Source organism: Mus musculus, chromosome 3 (assembly GCF_000001635.26).
Source record: "Mus musculus strain C57BL/6J chromosome 3, GRCm38.p6 C57BL/6J".
In the NCBI taxonomy this organism is placed as follows: Eukaryota; Metazoa; Chordata; class Mammalia; order Rodentia; family Muridae; genus Mus; species Mus musculus.
This window is the reverse complement of record NC_000069.6, coordinates 7,189,374-7,196,990: the sequence shown is the minus strand read 5'-3', so window position 1 is coordinate 7,196,990 and position 7,617 is coordinate 7,189,374. Positions and strand designations below refer to the sequence as shown.

The following is a 7,617-nucleotide window of genomic DNA, read 5'->3' as shown; positions in this document are numbered from 1 at the left end:
TCACGTGGAAACTGAATAACACTCTTCTCAATGATACCTTGGTCAAGGAAGGAATAAAGAAAGAAATTAAAGACTTTTTAGAGTTTAATGAAAATGAAGCCACAACGTACCCAAACCTATGGGACACAATGAAAGCATTTCTAAGAGGGAAACTCATAGCTCTGAGTGCCTCCAAGAAAAAACGGGAGACAGCACATACTAGCAGCTTGACAACACATCTAAAAGCCCTAGAAAAAAAGGAGGCAAATTCACCCAAGAGGAGTAGACGGCAGGAAATAATCAAACTCAGGGGTGAAATCAACCAAGTGGAAACAAGAAGAACTATTCAAAGAATTAACCAAACGAGGAGTTGGTTCTTTGAGAAAATCAACAAGATAGATAAACCCTTAGCTAGACTCACTAAAGGGCACAGGGACAAAATCCTAATTAACAAAATCAGAAATGAAAAGGGAGACATAACAACAGATCCTGAAGAAATCCAAAACACCGTCAGATTCTTCTACAAAAGGCTATACTCAACAAAACTGGAAAACCTGGACGAAATGGACAAATTTCTGGACAGATACCAGGTACCAAAGTTGAATCAGGATCAAGTTGACCATCTAAACAGTCCCATATCACCTAAATAAATAGAAGCAGTTATTAATAGTCTCCCAACCAAAAAAAGCCCAGGACCAGATGGGTTTAGTGCAGAGTTCTATCAGACCTTCAAAGAAGATCTAATTCCAATTCTGCACAAACTATTTTACAAAATAGAAGTAGAAGGTACTCTACCCAACTCATTTTATGAAGCCACTATTACTCTGATACCTAAACCACAGAAAGATCCAACAAAGATAGAGAACTTCAGACCAATTTCTCTTATGAATATCGATGCAAAAATCCTCAATAAAATTCTTGCTAACCGAATCCAAGAACACATTAAAGCAATCATCCATCCTGACCAAGTAGGTTTTATTCCAGGGATGCAGGGATGGTTTAATATACGAAAATCCATCAATGTAATCCATTATATAAACAAACTCAAAGACAAAAACCACATGATCATCTCGTTAGATGCAGAAAAAGCATTTGACAAGATCCAACACCCATTCATGATAAAAGTTTTGGAAAGATCAGGAATTCAAGGCCCATACCTAAACATGATAAAAGCAATCTACAGCAAACCAGTAGCCAACATCAAAGTAAATGGAGAGAAGCTGGAAGCAATCCCACTAAAATCAGGGACTAGACAAGGCTGTCCACTTTCTCCCTACCTTTTCAACATAGTACTTGAAGTATTAGCCAGAGCAATTCGACAACAAAAGGAGATCAAGGGGATACAAATTGGAAAAGAGGAAGTCAAAATATCACTTTTTGCAGATGATATGATAGTATATATAAGTGACCCTAAAAATTCTACCAGAGAACTCCTAAACCTGATAAACAGCTTCAGTGAAGTAGCTGGATATAAAATAAACTCAAACAAGTCAATGGCCTTTCTCTAAACAAAGAATAAACAGGTTGAGAAAGAAATTAGGGAAACAACACCCTTCTCAATAGTCACAAATAATATAAAATATCTTGGCGTGACTCTAACTAAGGAAGTGAAAGATCTGTATGATAAAAACTTCAAATCTCTGAAGAAAGAAATTAAGGAAGATCTCAGAAGATGGAAAGATCTCCCATGCTCATGGATTGGCAGGATCAGCATTGTAAAAATGGCTATTTTGCCAAAAGCAATCTACAGATTCAATGCAATCCCCATCAAAATTCCAACTCAATTCTTCAACGAATTGGAAGGAGCAATTTGCAAATTTGTCTGGAATAACAAAAAACCTAGGATAGCAAAAAGTCTTCTCAAGGATAAAAGAACTTCTGGTGGAATCACCATGCCAGACCTAAAGCTTTACTACAGAGCAATTGTGATAAAAACTGCATGGTACTGGTATAGAGACAGACAAGTAGACCAATGGAATAGAATTGAAGACCCAGAAATGAACCCACACACCTATGGTCACTTGATCTTCGACAAGGGAGCTAAAACCATCCAGTGGAAGAAAGACAGCATTTTCAACAATTGGCGCTGGCACAACTGGTTGTTATCGTGTAGAAGAATGCGAATCGATCCATACTTATCTCCTTGTACTAACGTCAAATCTAAGTGGATCAAGGAACTTCACATAAAACCAGAGACACTGAAACTTATAGAGGAGAAAGTGGGGAAAAGCCTTGAAGATATGGGCACAGGGGAAAAATTCCTGAACAGAACAGCAATGGCTTGTGCTGTAAGATCGAGAATTGACAAATGGGACCTAATGAAACTCCAAAGTTTCTGCAAGGCAAAAGACACCGTCAATAAGACAAAAAGACCACCAACAGATTGGGAAAGGATCTTTACCTATCCTAAATCAGATAGGGGACTAATATCCAACATATATAAAGAACTCAAGAAGGTGGACTTCAGAATATCAAATAACCTCATTAAAAAATGGGGCTCAGAACTGAACAAAGAATTCTCACCTGAGGAATACCGAGTGGCAGAGAAGCATCTGAAAAAATGTTCAACATCCTTAATCATCAGGGAAATGCAAATCAAAACAACCCTGAGATTCCACCTCACACCAGTCAGAATGGCTAAGATCAAAAATTCAGGTGACAGCAGATGCTGGCGTGGATGTAAAGAAAGAGGAACACTCCTCCATTGTTGGTGGGAGTGCAGGCTTGTACAACCACTCTGGAAATCAGTCTGGCGGTTCCTCAGAAAACTGGACATAGTACTACCGGAGGATCCAGCAATACCTCTCCTGGGCATATATCCAGAAGATGCCCCAACAGGTAAGAAGGACACATGCTCCACTATGTTCATAGCAGCCTTATTTATAATAGCCAGAAGCTGGAAAGAACCTAGATGCCCCTCAACAGAGGAATGGATACAGAAAATGTGGTACATCTACACAATGGAGTACTACTCAGCTATTAAAAAGAATGAATTTATGAAATTCCTAGCCAAATGGATGGACCTGGAGGGCATCATCCTGAGTGAGGTAACACATTCACAAAGAAACTCACACAATATGTATTCACTGATAAGTGGATATTAGCCCCAAACCTAGGATACCCAAGATATAAGATATAATTTGCTAAACACATGAAACCCAAGAAGAATGAAGACTGAAGTGTGGACACTATGCCCCTCCTTAGATTTGGGAACAAAACACCCATGGAAGGAGTTACAGAGACAAAGTTTGGAGCTGAGATGAAAGGATGGACCATGTAGAGACTGCCATATCCAGGGATCTACCCCATAATCAGCATCCAAACGCTGACACCATTGCATACACTAGCAAGATTTTATTGAAAGGACCCAGATGTAGCTGTCTCTTGTGAGACTATGCCGGGGCCTAGCAAACACAGAAGTGGATGCTCACAGTCAGCTAATGGATGGATCGTAGGGCTCCCAATGGAGGAGCTAGAGAAAGTAGCCAAGGAGCTAAAGGGATCTGCAACCCTATAGGTGGAACAACATTATGAACTAACCAGTACCCCGGAGCTCTTGACTCTAGCTGCATATATATCAAAAGATGGCCTAGTCGGCCATCACTGGAAAGAGAGACCCATTGGACTTGCAAACTTTATATGCCCCAGTACAGGGGAACACCAGGGCCAAAAAGGGGGAGTGGGTGGGCAGGGGAGTAGGGGTGGGTGGATATGGGGGACTTTTGGTATAGCATTGGAAATGTAAATGAGTTACATACCTAATAAAAAATGGAAAAAAATAAATAAAAAAAAAAAAAGAAAATGAAGTTCAATCCCTTTGTGACTTCTGACAGAAGCATGAAACACAAATGGCATTTCAATGCACCTTCTCACATACTAAGGAAGATCATGTCTTCCCCTCTTTCCAAAGAGCTGAGACAGAAGTATAATGTTCAGTCTATGCCCACTCAAAAGGATGATGAAGTTCAGGTTGTTCGAGGACACTACAAAGGCCAGCAGATTGGCAAGGTGGTCCAAGTGTACAGGAAAAAATATGTCATCTACATCAAACAAGTCGAGCGAGAGAAGGCTAATGGCACAACTGTCCGAGTGGGCATCCACCCCAGCAAGGTGGTTATCACAAGGCTAAAGCTGGGAGGACCGCAAGAAGATCCTAGAAAGAAAAGCCAAGTTCTGACAAGTAGGAAAGGAGAAGGGCAAATACAAGGAAGAAACGATCGAGACGGTACAGGAGTAGAGATAGCTCATGGACAGCTTGCATTAAAGACTGCTTAAGTAAAAAGAAGAAGAAGAAGAAGAAGAAGAAGAAGAAGAAGGAGGAGGAGGAGGAGGAGGAGGAGGAGGAGGAGGAGGAGGGGGAGGAGGAGGAGGAGGGGGAGGAGGAGGAGGAGGAGGAGGAGGAGGAGGGAAGGAGGGAAGGAAGGAAGGAAGGAAGGAGGGAAGGAAGGAAGGAAGGAAGGAAGGAAGGAAGGAAAGGGAAAGGGAAAGGGAGGGGAGGGGAGGGGAGGAAAGGGAAAGGGAGGGGAGGGGAGGAAAGGGAAAGGGAGGGGAGGGGAGGGGAGAAGAATGGATCCCAAAGTAAAGGAAAATTTCCCAGAATCTCATGGTGGGAGAAGGAGAAAGTGTGGACCTCTGGCGAAGAGAATGCACAGTTCTAAAGATGTGTCATATCATGCCATAGAGTTAAACTAAAGCCCAGACAATGATCAGTCAGTGGGGAGTAGACTACAGCTGGACTGCACAGCTTAGGTGTCCATCTACTTGTCCCTCTATTTAAACTTTGATCTTACTTCAGCACCCTGAAAATAGCCATGAGGGAGACTGGATCTCTTGGTCCTTCTTCCAATGTGGCTGCATTAAAGAAATCACTGTTTTTTTACTTTTTACTACTGATTTGGCTGTTGTAATTGGCGTCTATAGTTTGGGTGGCTGAACTTGACCTCTTTGGTATAACTCACATTGCCAAATACAATAACAGAACTTCTTTATTATGAATTCTTTTACCCCCTTTCCCGATTCTTCATGTATTCAAACCAAAACTCATCTCATTACCCCCAAGAGTCACAGTTTCTGCTTCTCACAATTATTCATCTTTTTGGTGTATTTGGGACAGGTGGCCAAGCCTAGTATGTTGGCACTTACAGAAGATGGACTCTTGCCCCCAAACCTTAATGACAAACAGAAGCATTGAATTCTATAGTTATTTTGCTAATTAAAACAAATATTGGGATTATGTGACAGATTTAATGTAGAGTGTGAGGGAAAATGGGTAGCGGGGGATCCCCAGGGACTCTGGATTAAGCTGCAGATGGATAGAGAGAGGTTTTTGGCTCCTTGGTAAGAGAATAAGGGAGGGAAGCTGGCCAGAGAGAGGTGTTAGGGACTCTGGAGTAGACCTCAGCCTACAATCACAGGGTGCAGAATGGCCATTGAACTGTTCAGACAGCTCTGTGCCCCTGAGGAACTTCAGCATGGGGAGCAATGATTGCTGCAGTACAATGAAGACAGTAGAAAAAGCAGCCATCTGCGTTATAAGTCTCACCTTGGTTGTGGACCATTACTGACAATTACCTTTTCCAACTCCACTTCTATTGCCTTATTTGACATTGATTTGGCTTTCAAATCTGCCTTTGTGCCTCCAAATCCTGAAGGTCTTTTTCTGTTCCCTAAGTAGTCTTTCTAAATTTTTGCCCTGGGGAACCTACCTGAGAAATGTGATAAGTACCTCCAAGGTGAATGCCCCAGGGCTGGTTTGAAGCTCAACTCAGCACATGCCTTCCAGACCAGGAGATACTTTATTCTTCCTATACTGAGCACCTTTATAGTAGGAAGTCAGGGAGGGATGAGAACACACAAGGAAAGAAGAAGAAAGAAGAAAGCCAGAAGAAAGAAGGATTCCAGGGGAATAAGGACAATAAAGCCACCATTAGCAGATGTGGAAAATTCCTGTTTCTCCTACAGTGTGTACCTCCAGGTCCTGGTGGCAAGGGAATGATGTTAAACAGCTAATATAAAGAGCTAATGTGTCATTTTGGTGAACAGACATCTGAAGCAGGCCTTCACCTTCAAAATGAGTCAACTCATTGCAACAAATGTTGTTCTTTTGGCAAGGCATATTAACAACAGAAGATACACAACCTGCACAGTAGGTTTTTGTTTTTATAGGGTTTTTTTTATACTTTAAAGCCACAGGAAGTCCTTATAATTTCATATAGACAGGAATTTGTAGATTACTGATTACTTCTGAGGAAAATGGGAAAAGACACTGGTTGGGATCAACAGTTTCTTCAGTTCAGGTCACTTGCAAGTTTCAACTGAGTGATGGATAAGCTACATGGCAGCTACATTTTCTCCTAGGGAGCTTAAAAGAGTCAGCAAATGACTCATCTGTCAATCCTGACCTATATGACAATTAGTAAGTCCCCCCAACAAGCTACTTGTCAATAATCTACTTGAAATGGATAGAAGAAGTTATTCTTGTCAAATGAGGTTAAGTTGTGATTTGGTAACTAATAATTGCCTGATAGCTGTGGGTTTTTAACACACATTTTTAAGTATATGATACACACTTCTTGCATGTAAATAGAAAGGTTTGCTCCATACATCTTCACTCAGAACCCAAGTTACTTGAGGAAATAAAAGGAGGGAGGGATGAAGGGAAGAAGGAAGCTAGTGAAGGATGAAGAACTGGAGAGAGAATCACCATTGCTTTAAATCATAGAAGCAATATGCATTGTCCTAGTCACACTTTAGTAACCTACAAATCTCACCAAGCTTTAAATTCAATAGGAAATTGGAAGCAGTGCTTATTAACAAGTGTAAGGTTTAGCACAATAGGTAGAGGCCCGAGCTCATCAACAAAGCATTCTACAAAAAGACAAATGCAAATAAAGCAATACAGTAGCATGGTCTGAGACCACAGCTTGGAATTTTGAGTTCTCTGTTAGTAACAAGATACTTGAAAGGAGAGATAGAGGGAGATGGAAATGGGGATGGGCAGGGAAAGGGGCACAGGGAGGGGCAGAGAAAGGAGATGGAGGAGGGGGGAAGGAGGGAAAGGGGGAAAGAAAGCGAGAACAAATAGCACCATCTCTTATCAATGAGATCAAGCCATTAACACGACTTCCCAAGATTACATAGCTTAGTTGGCAGTGACCTTTGAACTAGCAGCTCTATAATGGCTGGATTAAGGAGTGGTAGAAAAGCCTGTGAGATGGCTCATCAGGTAAAGGTGTTTGCTTTGCAAGCCTGGTGATCCAGCAAAGGTGGATTAAGAGAACCAACTCCATATAGCTGTCCTCTGATTTTCACACATGTAGCATGTACACATCCTACACATGTGTGAAAAGTAGAACGATTTGCAAATAATAAACACTGATCCACCAAAAAAAAAAAAAAAAAAAAAGAATATCGATGCAAAAATCCTCAATAAAATTCTTGCTAGCCGAATCCAAGAACACATCAAAACAATCATCCATCCTGACCAAGTAGGTTTCATCCCAGGGATGCAGGTATGGATCAATATACGGAAATCCATCAACGTAATCCAGTATATAAACAAACTCAAAGACAAAAACCACATGATCATCTCGTTAGATGCAGAAAAAGCATTTGACAAGATCCAACACCCATTCATGA

General features: G+C 41.2%; 1 pseudogene; it reads left to right on the top strand.

Moving 5' to 3' along the window:
• The first annotated feature begins 3,780 nt into the window (after window positions 1–3,780).
• Gm8823 lies at window positions 3,781–4,216 on the top strand (annotated as a pseudogene).
• Window positions 4,217–7,617: the final 3,401 nt, after the last annotated feature.